Here is a 20,131-nt window from a genome sequence, read left to right as displayed (position 1 = left end):
TTATTTCTGGTGGTTCACAGGCGACTGGTACCCAGGCTGAGATGCTGCACGTGTTTTCTTGGGAGTTCTTTCAAGTTTAGTGACACAGTGCAGTCCTAACCACGGTCTACTGGGAAGTAGGTTTTGTGGAGTTAATAGGGCTTACTCCCAGATATGTGGGGTTAAGGTTGCAGCCCTGCTAAAGATCCTGCTGCCTAGAGTCCTGTAGAAAGAAGGTGTTTCTTCCTCGCCATGCTACAAGCTTATGTGTGGAACAAGAATTCCCCCCCACCATTTGCTAAGTTAGTTGCCCTGCAGGCTGATGCCCTAGCTTTAACTGGTTTTAGTGAAGAGTTGAAATTCAGGTCAGGATCCCGGCCCTTCACTGCAAATCCCAAACATGTCTACTCAGTTCAGTTAATTTCAATAAAAAGAATTCCTTCCAAGCAAGAGCATCTAGGGTTTGCTGCCTTGGGCACTGAATCTAGATTCATCTCTGAGAGATTTCAAGGAGGTGGCTGCAAGAGTAAGTAGTTTGTAAATTGGAGCCTCTGTCATATTCTTGGCTGGGATCACCAGATGGTTATCTGACCATACTGTAATAAAAGAGAAAAGGTTGCAGGCTTAATAAGTTTTGAGTGTTTGCTTACTTCCCTTCAGCACCTCTTAGTTGGGAGGAGAGCAGAGGCTTGGCACATGCAATTTTATCACTTCTGCTGCAGGTTAAACTTTTCGGTCTGTATAAGAACCAGCCCAGAATTCTGGGTGTTTGTAAGACTTAAATTTATGCAGTTTTTGTTATGTGCCTGCATTTGAAAAGGAGCATCCATTGAATTCCCTGAGAGTAAATTATGACTTTCTTTTCCCGCTTACTCAGTGAAAATCGTGGGTGTGGGTGTGTCACTTTTTGTTGCACTTGGACTCAATTTTTCTTCAGAGCAGTCCCACAAGTGACTACTCTCAGGTAATGCCAGAGAAGACCATAGCCGTCAATGAAACTTGAGCAGGCTGCTTTATAGACTACAGTGGAACCTCGGGTTGCGAACATGATCCGTGCAGGAGGCACGTTCACAACCTACGCCTGCGCACGTGCGGGTTGCAATTTGGGCGCTTCTACGCATGCGTGATTTAGCACAGACACACATTCCTGGAAGTAAGGTTAGCATTATTGGGTGTGTTTTCCAGCTACCGTATTTTTTGCTCTATAAGACTCACTTTTTCCCTCCTAAAAAGTTAGGGGAAATGTTTGTGCGTCTTATGGAGTGAATGCAGGCTCACAGCTATCCCAGAAGCCAGAACAGCAAGAGGGATTTCTGCTTTTGCTGTGCAGCGATCCCTCTTGTTGTTCTGGCTTCTGAGATTCAGAATATTTTTTTTCTTGTTTTCCTCCTCCAAAAATTAGGTGCGTCTTGTGGTCTGGTGCGTCTTATAGAGCGAAAAATACGGTAATCTAGAATGCTGTTGCCTCATTTTTAAATGTTCTGTGCTATCTCTAGATTGATCTTACTATTAGGCAATGTGAGGTGATCCACCCCAGGCAGCACCCATGAAAGGGTATCCTTTCATTCATTCATTTATTTTTGCCACCATGTGAGGCCTCTCACTTGGTTGTTTTGCTTGAAGCATCAAAATGTCTTAAACTCCCTCCTCAGCATCTCACAAATCTGTTTCAAGTATTGTGCAATTAGTGCATTTACATGTAGTAAGCCACCTGCTTGTAAATGAGCGTCTTCGGTGTGTTCTATGTAATTTCTCATCATAACAGCAGAATTTTAAAGCTGAGTTTTGTTATTTGTTTTTTTTTAAAAAAATCATTGCCTTCCAAACCAAGAGGCAAGAAAGTGGGAGAAAACGCAAAAGAGACAGCAACCCCGAGAACATGCTGCATCTGAAAATGGCCATCAGGCTACCCTGTTCCCATACATATAAGTGTTTAGTAAAGGTAAAAGGACCCCCGACCATTAGGTCCAGTCATGGCCGACTCTGGGGTTGCGGCGCTCATCTTGCTTTATTGGCCGAGGGAGCTGGCGTACAGCTTCCGGGTCATGTGGCCAGCATGACTATGCCACTTCTGGCGAACCAAAGCAGCGTACGGAAACGCCATTTACCTTCCCGCCGTTTACCTTCCCTTATCTACTTGCACTTTTGGGTGTTCTTTCGAACTGCTAGGTTGGCAGGAGCTGGGACTGAGCAACGGTAGCTCACCCCGTCACGGGGATTCAAACTGCCAACTTTCTGATCGACAAGTCCTAGGCTCTGTGGTTTAGACCACAGCACCACCCACATCCCATCATAAGTGTTTAGTAGATCACATTAAAACTGAGCAGCTTGCCCCGCTTCAGATCTACTGTTTGCAGCATGGTGCATGTACACAGATGTGCCCAGATGATAACAATAAAGGGCAGCCTCAAACTGCCCTGACCTATGGCAACCAAGGATAAATATGTCCCAACTGAGATTTATCCAATTGATAACTGATATCTTGTATTGTTAGTTTATGGATTAATGCCCAGCTCCAACAAAGGTACGTGACACACGAACAGAACCATTTACATAGATGACACTTCACTTGCTGTTTTCACTAGTCCTAGAAATTATCCCTACCAAAGAGACATCTTCCTGTCCTGTTTAAAAAATGTCTAAGCTCTACAATCCTGCAGCAAAACAGGAAGTGATGCTTAAGCCACCTATGTAGTTTTCTCTCAGACACACCAGTGTGGTTCCTTTGCCAATCAGTACTCTCACAGCAAGCCCTTTGGAAGTCAGTCTGCAAGTGTGGCTTGCATTCAAGTTATACCTGCAAGTAGACATTTTCCCTCCATAGACTGCCAGGCTGCTGGCAAAGGAAGAATGCCTGTTTAAATCCAGGCATGGCTTAAATCCAGGTAAGCCTCTTTGAAGGCATGCCTGGTGCAGTTGATCAGATTGGGGCTTGCAGTCACCGCCAGTCAGCTGATCAGGGCTGTCAGTGAGCCCCACTTGCAAAGGAGCAATTAGGAGCTGACTTGGAGCTTCCAACTCTTTATTTGGAGCCATGTTCTTACCTGCCCTACACATAAGTCAGGTGTGGGACAAGAAGGCATGGTTTGGGGGGTGGGAATGTCCTTCTGGGCCCAAGGTTTCCTACCCCTTCATTAAACTTAGATGCCTATAATCCGACACAAACACTTGGGCATTCACGACCCTTTTGTTTTCGCCCTCGCTGCCGAACAAGTTGATGTGGCCTTTCAGCAGCTCTCTCACATTCAAGCAGAAGGAACTGCAGAGGATGGAGCGGATGAAGGCAGACTGCTACTAGTGCCAAAGTCAAACGCACCATTGCGTTACCCCCAGATGAGTCCCAAAAGCTCATCAGGGCATGCACACAAGCAGCGCAAAGGAGCATTATGGGAAATCCTTGAGCCCTTTATACACCCTCATCCTGCCATGTGTCATGCAAGTCACTCATGTTCCAGAGGATGTGTAACCTGCAGGGCTCCAGATTTTGACGTGGGAGGGGTGTGTGGGCATCCCATTCCTTGCATCGCTTCTTTTAGCACAGGCGCTCACAGTGCTGGGAGGGGGAGAAAGAAGATGGGGGTAAAGAAAGCCTCTGGTCCCTAGTGTCTCTTGATTGGGCCGGGAAATATGTATGAACCTCTGGAGAGTGGCTGATCTGGGTCAGGCTTCCTCAACCTCGGCCCTCCAGATGTTTTGAGAGTATAATTCCCATCATCCCTGACCACTGGTCCTGCTAGCTAGGGATCATGGGAGTTGTAGGCCAAAAACATCTGGAGGGCCAAGGTTGAGGAAGCCTGATCTAGGTGGATCTACTCTGACTTGGAATAAAGCAGTCTCTGTTGAGCCCTGTGGGCTCTGGGTCCCATATCCATAATCAACTGGATCGAATGATAGTCACTTATATCTTGCCTTTTTCATCAGGACAAAAAACCCCCTCAAAGCTAAGAACAAATGGTGACAACAGGCCAGCTGGAAAGGGTCTCACCAGTGGCGTAGCGTGGGTTGTCAGCACCCGGGGCAAGGCAAGTAATTTGCGTCCCCTAACCCGTGGATTTTAGCAGGGGGCAGAGAGCTGCGAGTGCGAGCACCCCCCCCCCAGATGTTGCGCCCGGTGCGGCCGGCCCCCCTGCACCCCCCACGCTACGCCACTGGGTCTCACTCATCCTCTTGTCTCCTGAAGTGTAACTGGCATGACAGTAATATATCTGTCTGCCTCCCCCCATCCACCCTGATAGAGGGTGACAGACAGAGGCAGGAGCTGCAGCCACAGTGCTGTTCCCTGCAGCAGAATTGACAAGAGATCCTATCCCACCTACAAGCAGAACTGAGGGAGACCCAGAATTTCATGCACAGACCTGTGGAGTCCATGATGATATTTATAATCCTGAACAAGGAGTCACCTAAAATGGAACAGGTGAGAGTGAAGACAACCACACACAGAGACCAAGTAAAGCATTATTCATTAAAAATGTGGTGTGAGCCCATCCTGCAGGAAAATGGAAGGAGTAGGGGAAGAGGCTATATACTGGTGCCAGTGCCTCAGGATTTCTTTCTAATGTTGACACAGTTATTTGAGCTGTACTTTTGGAAACGTTGCATGAGTAGATTAACATAATTTTAAATCATGTCCATGCCAAAGATACATTTATAGTAGCTGTGTTGTAATTTAGGGTACATTTAAAAACAACAACTTGGAATTGTGGTGTTTTAATTCCTGACCATGTATTAAAGTCTTTGTAAAAAAAACTTTCCACAGTGCCTTTAAATAAAAGCATGCTTTTGCAAATGTGCTGTTCAAGTAACCTAATTCAGGGAGAATGAAAGCCAGGCCTTGAAGAGAATGCACAGAAGTGTTTGCCTACAGTGAGAGAGAGAGAAGGATAAAGGAGCACTTCCCCCAAAGTAGCTTTTGTGATGGTGCCAAAACTCTGTGTTCAGTGCAATGAGCTATGTTCAAAATGTCATTGATGCTCAAAAGCAAACTTGAATCGGGGCAAGATACATTTCTGCAAACTTGAATTTTACACATGTGTTCTAACTCTGGAAGGGCACTGTGGGGATTTTTCAAACTGATCTTTTTTTCTTTCTTTTTTCTTTAAAAAAGTATTTTGTTTGAAAGAGAACCATAGATTCCAACAACTGATACAGAGACTCTTAACACAAAGGAATGCAGGAAATTCCACACTCTTTAGAGTTGTTTTGGTTACTGCTTTTGATTTAATGATATGGTGCCTTTAAGCCAGGGTTAGGGAAACTATTTTAGATAAGGAAACCTCGTTGCCAATTTTAAATTGCCCGGCAAGGCTAACAGAAAATAACAACCATGCAAATCTGTGCTCAGTTTCGACGGTTTCATGTTTTCTTCTTTGCACACATGGATTCACATTCACGAATGATGACTTAAGCATCTCAGTGCTTCCTTATATGCACGCTCTGTCCCACCCAAACACACACAAAGTAATGGTTAAAAAAAGAAGCTTCTATTCCTTTGCTCTGGGTAGCCAAGAACAGGAGCCTGTCCTGTGCTTGTTTATTTCCAGCAGCAGTTTTCTCTCTGGAGAGCTTCGTTTCAAAATGCCCTTGAGGCTTAAAGCCAGTTCATACATTTCCCAGTTGTGGAGCTTCTAGAAACAGAAGCAACCTGCACTTCTGATTCCCTTCTTCCAATGCAACACTCGTAACCCTTACAGGTCTCTGCCAGATCATATCCAAAAGACCCTATGCATCCCCAGTGGGGGTCAGCAGTATGAATGGCAGGGCTGCTCCCCTGCCTGAGGCAAGGCCAGCTCCTTGCCTCCAGCAGCAAGATCCACAGGTGTAGCAGATCTGGCTGCCAAGGAATTGATAAACCATTGTAGATCTTCATTCACCCCTTTTTCCCTGGTGGGGGAAGGGTGCCGTTTTGTGGTTTGCCTCAGGTACCAAAATGTCTTGGGCCAGCCCTGGTAAGTGGGATGTGCCTCTACAGGCCCTGGAACTAAAGAATACGTGAATTGGCCACTGACTAAAAAAAATAGTGGCGCCGAGTGGAATTCATTCCAGCATCAGGGCCAACCTTGAAGTTTCAGGGGTCTCTTGGCAACGCTTGGTCCTCTTTCTCTGTAGTCATTCTGCCAACTGTGGAGGTCAAATCAAGCACAGCAGTTCAGATGGTTGTGTCTTCCCACCCTGCTCCTTTTCATTTAGCTGGCGCGGAACTTGTTGAGTTGCTTTGAACTTGAGCTTGGAGCCGAGCCCCCCCAGAACAAAACCTAGTAACCAGTTCAAAATAAGTGCTTCCCCAATAGTCCGAAGGATCCTTTTGAGGGGGGTGAATAGGGCCTTTCTCTTCTCTCACGTTAGACAGGCAGGCCAAACTGAGGAGGAGGAACAAAAATAAGAGTTTGGGGATTGTAGTTCTCCTGTATCTTGCATATGCTTTGACCTGGTGTATGAGGGCAAACAGTAAAGCTGTGTATGCACCATATTTATTTCTTTTGACTAATAATAGGGAAAGAGGCCAGAAGGGAGAGCCACACTATACATTTAAAACACGTCCCTTCTCTTAAAAAGAATCCTAGGAGCTGTAGTTTGTTAAGGGTGCTGGGAATTGTAGTTCTGTGAGGTAAATACAGCATCGTGAGAAAGCATTCAGAGAAGTGGTTCCCTATTTCTGTGTAAGCATTCCAATCCCATAAGCCCTCACATAACAGTGTTATGCGCCCAACAATGTATAGTTTTTAAAGCTTCTGTCTTGTCTCCAGTTGTGCTAGGTAAAGCTCCCCCCCGCCCCCGTTTTAATTGCTTTTCTGTATGTTTCTTAGAATAGGTAGGGTGATTGGAACTACAATAGCATTACAGAAGCCAACAAATAAAAGATGCCCGAAGTAAGCTAAAAATAACATATATATATTTTTCTGGGATGGAAGTCAATCTAAAAAGTATGTTTGGAGAGTGAACTTCATAAAGTTCTGGTATGGATTCATGTGTTTAGGGAAGAAAGCAACCATTTTCCTGCATTAAATATCCCTGTAGTCATGTTGTAAGAGTCACACTGCAATTATATAGTGTGTGTGTGTGTGTGTGAGAGAGAGAGAGAGAGAGAGAGAACTGGTGCCAAACAATTGCACAGGACAGAATCACAGAGTTTAGAAATGCTGATGAACCTGAGCCAGAATTGAATCAAGTTTTAAAAATAGTTTGACTCCCTGCTTTTTACCACTGTAACTCTCCCCCTTAAGTCAAGCCTCCCAGATCACTTTGAAACCCCACCCTTGAGGAACTTGGCCCATGGAGATAGGTTAGAAACTGACGGATGACATGGTGATACCAAATTAATGGGGATAGTTAAATTTCCAAGGAGCCAGAAGACATTTGGAGGAGCTGATTTGGCCCATGGTCTTGAGGTTTCTCACCCCTGCCTTTAAGCCAACATACTTTCAATTTTTCCCTCATTATTTCCTGTGTGAGTTGTGGTGATGCTTTTAAATACTTCTTTCTAAACCACATTGTGTTTCCTGTTTCCTATCTATTCTTTACCACAAGTGGTTTATAGAAATACGGTGGTTGAAACAGCTTCAAGTGACTGTAGTTGTTTATGCTTTAACTTGGGAAGATTTTGCTTTGTTGTGGTTGTAATCCCATGTAAGAATTAAGACTGACAGTATTTTAAGGCTCTTCAGGATGTCTCTTCACATCTAATTTCATAATTAAGGGTTATTACGCTAGGACTGGAAGCAAAACCTGGGGGAAGAAATCATCTGACACACCAAACCTAATATAAAAATATTAAATTGGAATGTTTAAGAAGCTTTGCTTCAGATACCACATTACAGTGAGTGATATCAAGAGTTAGTCATAGTCAGAATAGGTCTCCTCTGAGCATGCCTTAGTTGGATATCACCCAACATGTTTTTAATCTTTTATCTCAGAAAACAGATGCATACACTTCCCAAGTTTTATTTCTCAAAACCCAAGGAGATTTTGCTTTATAGCAGCTATAAATGTAATGGCAAACCATAGTTTGTTTTATGAGCATGAGAAGCCTTGATCTCATGCACCTTTTCCTGCACGTGAACGGAATAGCTTAGAAGTTCCCATTCCTGGCTTTGTGGCAAACTGTGGTTTCTCCTTTTGTCTGAACAAGAAGTGATGGTTTGCCACAAACCGGCTTCTAGACTTATTCTTACACGCACAGGAGAAGGAGAGGAAAGAATGTATGAACTCGAGGCTGCTCATGCTCATAATGGCGAATGGTTTGTTTTGTTACATTTAAATCTGGCTAGTATGTGTGTCAAAGCTTTCCTGACTCCCTTAAAAGTATGTGAAGGCATCAAAGTCGAGTTCAAACTTGAAGCATAGAATTGGGTCCTGAATGTGCATGCTATTCTTCATTCCGGTATATCATTAAAAAAGGTAAAGGTACCCCTGACCATTAGGTCCAGTTGTGGCCAACTCTGGGGTTGCGGCGCTCATCTCGCTTTATTGGCCGAGGGAGCCGGCGTACAGCTTCCGGGTCATGTCGCCAGCATGACTAAGCCGCTTCTGGCAAACCAGAGCAGCGCACAGAAATGCTGTTTACCTTCCCACTCTGTCGCGGGGATTCGAACTGCCAACCTTCTGATCGGCAAGTCCTAGGCTCTGTGGTTTAACCCACAACGCCACCCTTGTCCCTTGGTATATCATTACAATATAATTATTGTGCCCCTGTCCCCTTCTTCTTTAAATCAGACATGGATGGGATTTGGGTTGATGTTCAGACATGGAAAACAGAATCTAGATATACTGTATTGGAGTTCAAGCAAAAGACTGTAACAAACAAGCACACTAATACAAGCAAATTAAACCAAACAACTCGTTTCTCTTGAAGTGTTTGATGGTGGCTGGTGGGTACCTATGCTGAAAGTGTACTTTTTGCTCTCTCGCCCTGCTGAGAATGCATATTCAGGCATGTCATAGATGCAAATAGACCCTTGTTCCTTGTATGCATCATCTTAACAAGAAAGGATTCCCTTAATTGAAACCCACCCACCCATCCACCTTCTACTGGGGATAATGTAGAGCACCCATTTGCAGTCTCTCACTCTCTCAACCAAATTGTAAGGTTTTGAAAATGAGATAGATGCTAAAGCATTTTGCTTATTAAAAGGTCTACATAAAACACTATTCTTTAATTCCCACTGAAGGGAAAGTTAAGGCTAACGTTACTCTGGCTTACAAAAAGCACTTAAACAAAACACTGTGTTACGTTCCCCACCCCACATTCTGAAGTGATAACATTGCAGGTCATCTAACTTGTGATGTCGAAGAGTAAGACGCAGCTCACCTTTTGGTATGAGCAATTGTCCATAGTAAGTACATATGGAGGTAATAAGAATTCAGAACCTTATTACTATGATTGCTGTTGAGCAAAATACATTAGCTAATATATGAACCGTCGCTTGGCAGGATGCACACACTTGCAGAGCGCTTCATAGGCGGTAACTAAAACACCCATTTTAATTAGGGAAATAGGTTGTAGCTGGTGGTGGCACTAAATACCTTCTGCTGGAAAAGAGGAGAAACTGGCGCACAAATTTATCCATTCAGATATTTGATACGTTGTTATTTTAAATGGGAGGCATCGGAGCAGGATTGTGTGCCTTCCAAGTGGAGTTGTTTTGTTAGGGTCAAATTCTGTTGTCGGTTTCTCTCCCAGAAACCTTGCTGATGTCAACAGAACGGCAGAAGTATTGAAAATAAAGCGGAGACTGTGTCAACATTCATTTCGCAATACATTGTTGAACAATGCCATCGCTAGAGGAAATCTCCCGTTTCTTTGAACCATGTCGCTGAGCAATATTTTTTGTAGGAACCATGATAATTCAGAACACACTGTTAACAGTGACAAGTCATATGTCTCTACTCTCCTTCTCCCTTAGCCTAGACACCTACTCATGGCCTATTGGCTCTTGCTAGAAAGCAACATTCTTAGGCTTTCTTTCTTTCTAAAAGCAGGTTTTGAGACCTCACAGAAAAACATATAGGCAATAGGCCTGAAAGTAAAAAAAAAAAAAATGTTATAAAATCGCTTTCACATTTATCATTTTCAAATCTCATTATTTTGAGGAGCCCATCAACAAAACTGAAAATAATAATAATAATAATAATAATAATAATAATAATAATAATAATAATAATTTATTATTCGTACCCAGCCACTCTGGGTAGCTTCCAACAAAGATTAAGAATACATTAAAATGCCACACATTAAAAACTTCCCTGAACAGGCAACAAGAGAAGTGTGTTGGCCCCAAGTATGTTGGGGTTCAAATCCCCAAATAATAATCCTGTGAAAGAGGGCAAAGAGAGCCATACCCTTGAGGACTGGTGTGAGGTTGCATGGGCAGACATGGATTCTAATCCTTACTCACCATGAGGCACGCTGGTGATCTTGTGCCGGTCACGATCTCTTTACCTGACCTACCTCACAGGGTTATTGTATAACGATAAAGCATAGGACCCATTCTAGAGAGTGAAGAGGCTGGCCTTCAATCCCAGCAGCAGTGCTTCTCATGTATGGAGTACCTAGGAAGTGGGTAGCATGAGAAAATTCTCAGTTTGCATACAAAAAGTCAGTTTGGAACTCCAGGTTAGGCGGGAAAAGACCCCTGTTTGGAAACCTAGAAAGCCTCTCCAGATCAATGTAGGTGGTACTGAACTTGAAGGAGCAATAATGTAGCTTGGGGCAAGACAGCTTCCTATATTCCAGCCTCTTGTCTTAAAGATGCCTGCTCTGGGTTCCTTTAAGGAGCCTCCAAAATTCTAGAGCAAGGATGTTTTTTTTAAAAAAGATGTCTTCCCATATGGCTGCTCTTATCTCCTTAGTAGAAAATATAAGGTAAAGGTAAAGGGACCCCTGACCATTAGGTCCCGTCGTGGCCCACTCTGGGGTTGCGGCGCTCATCTTGCTTTATTGGCCAAGGGAGCCGGCGTACAGCTTCCGGGTCACGTGGCCAGCATGACTGAGCCACTTCTGGCGAGCCAGAGCAGCGCACGGAAACGCTGTTTACTTTCCCGCTGGAGCGGTACCTATTTATCTACTTGCACTTTGATGTGCTTTCGAACTGCTAGGTTGGCAGGAGCAGGGACTGAGCAATGGGAGCTCACCCCGTCGCGGGATTCGAACCGCCGACCTTCTGATCGGCAAATCCTAGGCTCAGTGGTTTAACTCACAGTGCCACCCGCGTCCCAGTAGAAGATATAATCTTGATTAAAGTATACCAAGTTTCGGTAGATGGGGAACCATGTAGAACAGAAAGGGAGAACCTGTGGCCTTCGAGGTGCTGTTGGACTCCCATCTGCTCCAGCCAGCATAGCCCAAGGTCAGGCACGATGGGAGTTTGAAGCTCAACTTCTGGAGATCACCAGTTTCCTCATCCCTGATGCAGAGGAAGGGAGGGAGGTTATTTATGAAGTGGCACCAAAATATTTCCTTAACAGGAAGATCCTAGTGTTAACCAGCCCAGAGTTGTATAAAATGCATTGCATTTGCCTGAGCTTTCAAACCAAGGTCAAATGGCACACACATCTTTCTTCTGTTTAAGCATTTGGGAGGGTTTTGCCAACAAGCAGCATAGGTGTGAAATTCACTTCACTTCAGGTGATACACTTGCCTGGTTCATCATGGCACCTAGCTGGGTTTTTTCTCCCTCGGTCCTCCATGCTCACGAGAGGCGTTTGCTGTATACCTCCGGTGAATGAAAGGCGCTGTGAGTGTGTTCTTGGATATGTAATTAAGCTTTATTGAACAAAGATAATGTCAAATTCCAATCGGAATTTCTGCTTGCAGTTCAGAGTTAAAGGTCTGAGGCAGCTCTGCAGATCATTATGCTTATCTCCCATGGCTAATGCAGTTCTGCTCAGCCTCCAGCAATTCATCTCTTAATCAGTCAGTCAACATTCCCAACACGCGTTCAGCATAAAGAACAACAATAACAATACATTTTTATGGCTGCTCGGGTGCTGAGTGCTGCTCAATCACTGTCCCCCTCTTATGCAGAAGGGATGGAAAGTGCTAGTAAAGTGAGCAGAGGTATATTGTTGCATATAATTTCAAGCGACAAAAGCTAGCCCCGCTGTAGCCATGGTTCAAATTGCTGGAGTATTGAAAGCTTAGCCTGCTGCTGATGCCCTGTTTCCTTCTTGCTGCTTTCCCATTTGATTAAAACCTAGCCTGCAAGAAAAGGACTGTACTTGGGAGAAAACCACAAGGTATATTCTCCAGTGCCCAGAATAAAATGAAGCTTAATAATAAGGAGCACATGTTGCACCCACACAATCTTCTCCAAAGTGAGTGCCTGAGCCAGCAATTTGTTGAGTGCTCAAGGTCCTGTTGTGCAAATTCTCCTCCCCAAGCTGATATTAAGGCTGGTTCCGTACATGTTTACTTGGGCTGGGGGGAGAGGAATCTTTCTAAACTCAATGAGGAATATTCCTAGGTACGGTTGCAGTCCCTTGCATGCTTACCTGGGATGTAGGTATGTATGTATTATTGCATTTCTAGCCCATCTTCAAGGAGCTCAAGGAGATTCTCACGCTCTACCAACTAATGTTTTGGCTGGATCCATTCTCAACAAACCTGAATTCTCAAATTCCCTTTAAATAATAATTACTATTATTCTGGAAGAAGTTATCAGCAATGAGGTTGAGTAAGAACTAAATGAAAGTGGTTTGGGGAATACAGTGGTACCTTGGTTTGCGAACTTATTCCGTTCCGGAAGTCCGTTCTCAAACCAAAGCGTTCTTAAACCAAGGTGTGCTTTCCCATAGCAGCGGGGGACTCAATTTACAAATGGAACACACTCAACAGGAAGTGGAACATGTTCTGCTTCCAAGGCAAAGTTCACAAACCGGAACACCTACTTCCAGGTTTGCAGCATTCTTAATCCAAGTTATTCATAAACTAAGCTGTTCTTAAACCAAGGTACCACTGTACTCTTCCACTGGCAAAACAGTCTTACCACATGGATAATATACCACACAGATAATGAAAAAATAAAAAATAAACAACTTTCCTCCTCCTCGGCTAAGCTATTCTGCCATAACCAGTTCACCTGGAAATTCCATCTCCTCTTAAGGATCCACCTTCCTGTATCTTGACAGATCTAGGCTTCATTTGCCCAAATGTCAGCAAAATCGTCCTTCTGAAAGGATGGTTCTAACACTTGAGAGTGTGTATTGCTACTTGGTATAGCGACCAGGGTTCAAATTCCACTCAGCCATGAAGCCCACCGTGGGCCAGTCACTTAGCTTGATCAGGGTTGTTATGAGGATAAAATGGTGAAAGAAGCTTATACATCTCCTGGAGCCCTTTAGAAGGTAGATGGGGCATAAATTTAATTTTTTTAAAAAATTAATGCCTAGGGGAAAGGGGATGTGGTTCAGTATTAGAAATCATGCTTTTGCATGCAAAAGATGCTGTACTCTGATTAGTCCTTGGGGTCTCTAGGCAAGGCTAGGGAATATTCTTATCTCAAACTCTGGATGGCACCAGTTAGGGTTGGAAGGAAGAGAGGTCTGACTTGGTATACTACAGCTGCTTCCTATGTCCCTATATGCACTTAAAAAAAAAATCAAGAAAATCACAGTTTGTGGATGTGCAAAAGGTATTCATTCTTGGCACTACTTCTTACAATACAAGTAGCCATCTTCTGTGAAGACAGAGATTCTAGGAAGGTGAGCAGCTGGTTCTGTTTTGGTAAGGTTTTCATGAGCAAATCAGGGATTACAAGCTACTTTGTCCTTCTCTACTCCCTCTCTGAAGTGTACTTTGCATATGACAGTAGTGTTTGGGGACATTCTCAGGGAAACCAAAATGCTTGTTTACAAAGCTATTGTACTACCAGCCTTACTGTATGCTTGTGAAACATAGCCACTTATAAACACCATCTCCAACTTCTCGAAAGATCCCATCAACAGTGTTTCCAAAAAATCTTACACATCATTTGGGAAGACTAGCGAACTAATATAAGTATACTGGATGAAGCAAAGATCACCAGTGTTGAAGCAATGATTCTTCAACATCAACTTTGTTGGACTGGTCATGTTGTGTGGATGCCTGATGACTGTCTTCCAAAGCAACTACTCTGTTCCGAACTTAAAAATGGAAAGTGTAATGCTGGTGGTCAACAAAAGAGGTTTAAAGACTGTCAAGGCAAATCTTAAAAAATGTAGTATAAACATCGACAACTGGGAAACACTGGCTCCATTTGGAGAACAGCCTTTACCAAAGGTCTCATGGGCTTTGAAGACACTCAGACTCAGAACGCAAGGGAGAAACGTGCTAAGAGGAAGGCACGCTTGACAAATCCACACCGTGATCAACTCCCGCCCGGTAACTACCGGTAATCTCCCCACTGTGGAAGGACATGTGGATCCAGAATTGGCCTCCACAAGACATAGGGAAAGGTAAAGATTATTAAGATAATAACATTAATCTGAACCAAAGATACGCCAGAGGGAAAGAGCTTACTATCAGAATATAAGACCTAGAATACAGAGTGGGAAGGCATGGGGAAGTCATAGATCTAAGTTAATGCTGAAGAACACAATGACACAATATTTGTTTTTAATCTTTTTATTTTTACCCTTTTTATTTTTTATTTTTGTCTTTGTATAATGTATGCATTGTTTTTTCTTTCTTCTTTTTTCTCTTTGATGTGTTTGTTGATTTGTATTTTTTGTTTATTGAATGTGGAAAATAAAATATCATTTAAAAAAAAAAAACAGAATTGGCCTCCACAGTCACTTACGGACTCATTGTTAAAACTGGAAGACAATCTTACTCGGCTATGAGTGATCGCCAAAGAAGAATATTTTGTAGTGGAGTCACATATCATTTGCTCTGTGCACATGCAGTATATTTAGTGCTAGTCCAGTTACACTCCTCACTTTGTTTCTAGTATTTAGACAGAAGGGGTCGTAGCTCAGTGATGACGCATAAGTTTTGCATGCAAAAGGGCCCTGATTCAATCATTGCAGTTAAAAGGATGAAAGGGAAAGTGGGGGAATAGGCCACACTGGGTTGTCCTTGGAAAAACCTGTTGGAGGCCCGCCTAATAGATAGTACTTGATCAAATGAACCAATGACCTGGCAGTATAAGGCATCTTTTTATATTCATATTTGCAGTGCTGTCAGAGGAAGCACCCCCTGTTTTATCCCGTGCTGCAGTAAAATGGCAAACCATTTTGAGTTGAAAATAAAGCGGGAGAACAGCAACTGGCCCAAGTTTCAGACCTGCAAAAGGGAAACCCGGCTTTGGATATTCAGAGACTTGGTGGGAGGGGAAGGAAGAGCACTTGCCCCCTGCAATTCATTTTCCGCATCTGAAGTGGTCCTTGTATCTTCCCCTCCTGCCCTTCTTCATGGTGAGATGTGGATATTTCTAATGTGGGAACCCTCTGCACACAAAGCGACGGGACTGCTCCGCTTTGTGCGTTATGGGGAAGCATAGGAGCAAGGAAGTAAAGGGGCATTTCGTTTGCTATTCATTCCACATCTTTAAAGCGTCCAAAGTGGTGCAGACATGTCTCTCCTGCAATTAATATCAGACGTTATCTCACGTTGACAATTCAATAAATCCATCCAGCACAATCCATAAAATAATTCTGTGGTTCATCCTTCTTCCCTTGTTTGATGCTAAGGAGTTCCATAGTCCTTTTCTGTTTCATGCCACATTGCGACATGAAGTTGAAGCAACTGTTTAAATGGGAACCGCATGTGAAAATCATTCAGTATCCCTTGCTGTAAAGAGATCCCCCTTTACAAATTAGGTGTTTCATATAAAGGATGCTCATCACTAAGATGTATGTTAGAAACAGGTAATTAGACCTTCCTCTTGGTGGAATGGTGTAATACATTGGGACTGCATTTTGTTCAACTTCCGGTACTAATCATACAAATTAATTTGTTGACATCATTAGCATATGTTTGTAACTATAACCATAATCTATACAGTGGTACCTCGGGCTAAGTACTTAATTCGTTCCGGAGGTCCGTTCTTAGAATCATAGAATCATAGAATCATAGAGTTGGAAGAGACCACAAGGGCCATCGAGTCCAACCCCCTGCCAAGCAGGAAACACCATCAGAGCACTCCTGACATATGGTTGTCAAGCCTCTGCTTAAAGACCTCCAAAGAAGGAGACTCCACCACACTCCTTGGCAGCAAATTCCACTGTCGAACAGCTCTTACTGTCAGGAAGTTCTTCCTAATGTTTAGGTGGAATCTTCTTTCTTGTAGTTTGGATCCATTGCTCCGTGTCCGCTTCTCTGGAGCAGCAGAAAACAACCTTTCTCCCTCCTCTATGTGACATCCTTTTATATATTTGAACATGGCTATCATATCACCCCTTAACCTCCTCTTCTCCAGGCTAAACATGCCCAGCTCCCTTAGCCGTTCCTCATAAGGCATCGTTTCCAGGCCTTTGACCATTTTGGTTGCCCTCCTCTGGACACGTTCCAGTTTGTCAGTGTCCTTCTTGAACTGTGGTGCCCAGAACTGGACACAGTACTCCAGGTGAGGTCTGACCAGAGCAGAATACAGTGGCACTATAACTTCCCTTGATCTAGATGCTATACTCCTATTGATGCAGCCCAGAATTGCATTGGCTTTTTTAGCTGCCGTGTCACACTGTTGGCTCCTGTCAAGTTTGTGGTCAACCAAGACTCCTAGATCCTTTTCACATGTACTGCTCTCAAGCCAGGTGTCACCCATCTTGTATTTGTGCCTCTCATTTTTTTTGCCCAAGTGCAATACTTTACATTTCTCTCTGTTAAAATTCATCTTGTTTGTTTTGGCCCAGTTCTCTAATCTGTCAAGGTCATTTTGAAGTGTGATCCTGTCCTCTGGGGTGTTAGCCACCCCTCCCAGTTTGGTGTCATCTGCAAATTTGATCAGGATGCCCTTGAGTCCATCATCCAAGTCGTTGATAAAGATGTTGAATAAGACCGGGCCCAAGACAGAACCCTGTGGCACCCCACTAGTCACTCTTCTTAACCTGAAACTGTTCTTAACCTGAAGCACCACTTTAGCTAATGGGGCCTCCTGTTGCTGCTGCACCGCCGGAGCACGATTTCTGTTCTCATCCTGAAGCAAAGTTCTTAACCCGAGGTACTATTTCTGGGTTAGGGGAGTCTGTAACCTGAAGCATATGTAACCTGAAGTGTCTGTAACCCGAGGCACCACTGTACTATAGATTGGGGACATCCAACTCCCAAGAGACTATGATCTACTCACAGATTAAAAAAACCTAGAAGTGATCTACCCATTTTTTTGGGGGGGCAAACTTGTTGAGCTTTTTCTGGGGGTGGGGTAGGCCAAAGCTGTTGAGCTTTCTTTTAGGGGGCCAAGCCGCTTCTTGGGGACGCTTACCAAGTAGAAAACTCCGCATCAGTAACTCTGTCTTCCGTTTTTGCGGTCGTGCACGAATGAAGGGAAGAGTGAGGGGGCGGGGCCAGATGCCCTCCCCCCCCCCACGAAAGTGACCCTGCGATTGACCACAATCTACCACTATCACCCAGGGATCAAACTGTCGATCGTGGTTGACCAGTTGGACATCCCTACTATAGATTATCTCTGGTAAACTATAATTGCAGGTTATGTTTATACAGTGGTACCTCGGGTTACATACGCTTCAGGTTACACACTCCACTAACCCAGAAATAGTGCTTCAGGTTAAGAACTTTGCTTCAGGATGAGAACAGAAATCGGCTTTGGCGGCGTGGCAGCAGCAGGAGGCCCCATTAGCTAAAGTGGTGCTTCAGGTTAAGAACAGTTTCAGATTAAGAACGGACCTCCGGAACGAATTAAGTTCTTAACCCGAGGTACCACTGTATTCCTTTCTGCCTGAACCTTTGGTGACCTTATTTAGATGTGCAGTCACTATTTTAAGACATACATCTTTTCTGCCTTTTTACAATGTACCCCCATACTGTATATGTTTGCTGAGGAGTAAATGCCACTGAATTGAACTTACTCCTAGGGAAGTGGCTATAGGGGTGCAGCTGTCAAGTTGTTGATTTTAACCTATGCAGAATCTGTGAGGAGGTTCAAGATTTTGGTATGTAAGATACAATGTAAGGAAAGACCATTTTTCATCTTACAGAAGCTTATTAAGTAGGTTATGCTGTAACCCGGCGAAGCCGGATGTGTCGCTTGGTTGTTTAAAGCAAAAATGTCCTCTGCCAAACACTGTTGTGACAAACTTGCTGAAAATGTTAAATATGTTCTGCTAAATGAAACAATTGGCTCACTTTGCTCCTCTTTTGTTTCTTCTTTTTAGATTTTCTCCTTTCTCGGAGAACATAACAAAATCCTAAAAATTTCAAGAAGGACTTGGCAATGCAATGAGCGATCTCCGTGTTCCTTGGAAATCTGTTGCAGTGTGTGCTGCCGATTCTTTCTCTCTGTTTCTGGAATTGTGTTGTAAGATGGCTCCTTGTTCTAAACCAGTTTTTAATCCAGTTCAATGCTAGCTTGATCTCACCTGCTTGCATACAATAAAATATTTCCATTTATGTTTTCCTTGTAGAATGACCAAAAATTGTTAAGTGGGAGGAGAACTAAAAGTAGGACTCCTATGATTTGAATCAAGGCACCTGCCTATGACACCACCGGCACACTGGCGCATGAGACTAGTAGGTTGCTTATGCTATACCTGCTGGTTCATCATGATTCATAAACAACAGAAAGCATAATATTTGATGTGGAACTAGATGTGACGAGGGGAATTTGGTGTTTCACTCCTAAGACTAATGTGAAGCTGGGTGGGGGGGTATACTTGCAGGACAAAATAAACAGGAGGAAGATAATGCCTAATTCTTCCTCTATCTGCATACTCTCACCTGCAAATGCCACCAAACCTCACCCTCACTTTGCACTGACTTTATGTTTCCTTGCCACTGCCAGGCTCAAAAATTCTCAAGTTAGCCAGTTTGACAGGGGAAATGATGGGGAGGGGGTGGACATTAGTATGGGAGAAATGGGAGGGGTTTGCTGATTCTGTCCTGCAGCTGCCCCCCCCCCCAATGCAAAGAAACCCTCAGAGTTTCAATCTCTTGGCAGACATGGGTTTAGAAGCACATTTTCCAAGATAATGTGCTTAGAAAATAGACACTAACTCAGCTATGGACTGAAGCTTCATATTGTTTCTTTTTCTGGCCATAGTTTTGCCTCTTTAATTCCTCATTCTGACAACATTAAAGAAGAATGGTGAATATGTCACATTGCATTTATTTACTAATTGGTTTTAGGATAGGCTAAGCCTATATATTTCATGCCCTGGGAACTTAGTTGCCTCATTATCTAGTCTCAAGCATTTTGCCCTCTCCCACCAAGTGCAGCGCATCTCAATTATCAGAGCATCCCTGGCTGCAGTTGTGCGCATTCAGCATTTAGCCCTTGTCAGCTTTCGAACTGGCCACTGTAACTGTCCCTTTAAGAGCAGTTTGATCTGCAGTAATTAGCAAGCAATAAACGTTTACCTCAGTGCCACTGAAAAGCTTCCTGGGCGGATTTTTCCTGCAGGGCAAACCTCTGTTTAAAAGGGAAAGTGGGGGAATAAGCCACACTGGGTTGTTGCTGCTGTTTTTTTCTTCTTGGCAACACTATCAGTATCTATTGCAAGGGGTAAAATGTTTAGCAACTGAGCCGGTCGTTCCTAGACGTGGAAGAATTGTGTGTATGTCAAATGCACCAAGATATTTTTTTTTTCCAGGACAAGGAGGGATAGAACTGAAATGGGACAGAGGACACACCAGATAAGCACTCAAGGTAGAAGTAGCAATAGCAACAGCAGACGTCTAAAGAAAGAAGCTTATAACTAAAAGCTTAGTTCTCCACTTTTGGTGGAAAACTCCTTTTTATGTGTCAGCTTTCGGTTTTCCTCCCAGTTAAGCTCTTACTAACAGGCTATGGGTGAGGCAGAAGGTGAAAAGGTCATGGTATCTGTACTGAGCAATATTTCAGTGGTACCTTGGTTTACAAACTTAATCCATTCCAGAAGTCCGTTCTTAAACCAAAGCGTTCTTAAACCAAGGCATGCTTTCCCATAGCAGCAGAGGACCCAATTTACAAATGGAACACACTCAACAGGAAGCGAAGCATGTTCTTATTCCAAGGCAAAGTTCACA

General features: G+C 43.6%; 1 long non-coding RNA gene across 2 annotated transcripts; it reads left to right on the top strand.

The window, feature by feature from the left end:
* The first annotated feature begins 4,135 nt into the window (after positions 1-4,135).
* Positions 4,136-18,517, top strand: LOC310678764. 2 transcript variants are annotated; one of them, XR_014511948.1, is made up of 2 exons: positions 4,136-6,845; positions 18,283-18,517. It is a non-coding gene; the product is annotated as an uncharacterized lncRNA (long non-coding RNA). The 2 variants fall into 2 exon arrangements; XR_014511949.1 differs by lacking the exon at positions 4,136-6,845 and adding an exon at positions 17,033-17,579.
* The last annotated feature ends 1,614 nt before the right edge of the window (positions 18,518-20,131 follow it).

This window comes from Podarcis tiliguerta, assembly GCF_965153285.1.
Source record: "Podarcis tiliguerta genome assembly, chromosome: 5".
Taxonomy (NCBI): domain Eukaryota; kingdom Metazoa; phylum Chordata; class Lepidosauria; order Squamata; family Lacertidae; genus Podarcis; species Podarcis tiliguerta.
This window is presented reverse-complemented; position numbering and strand designations above follow the sequence as displayed.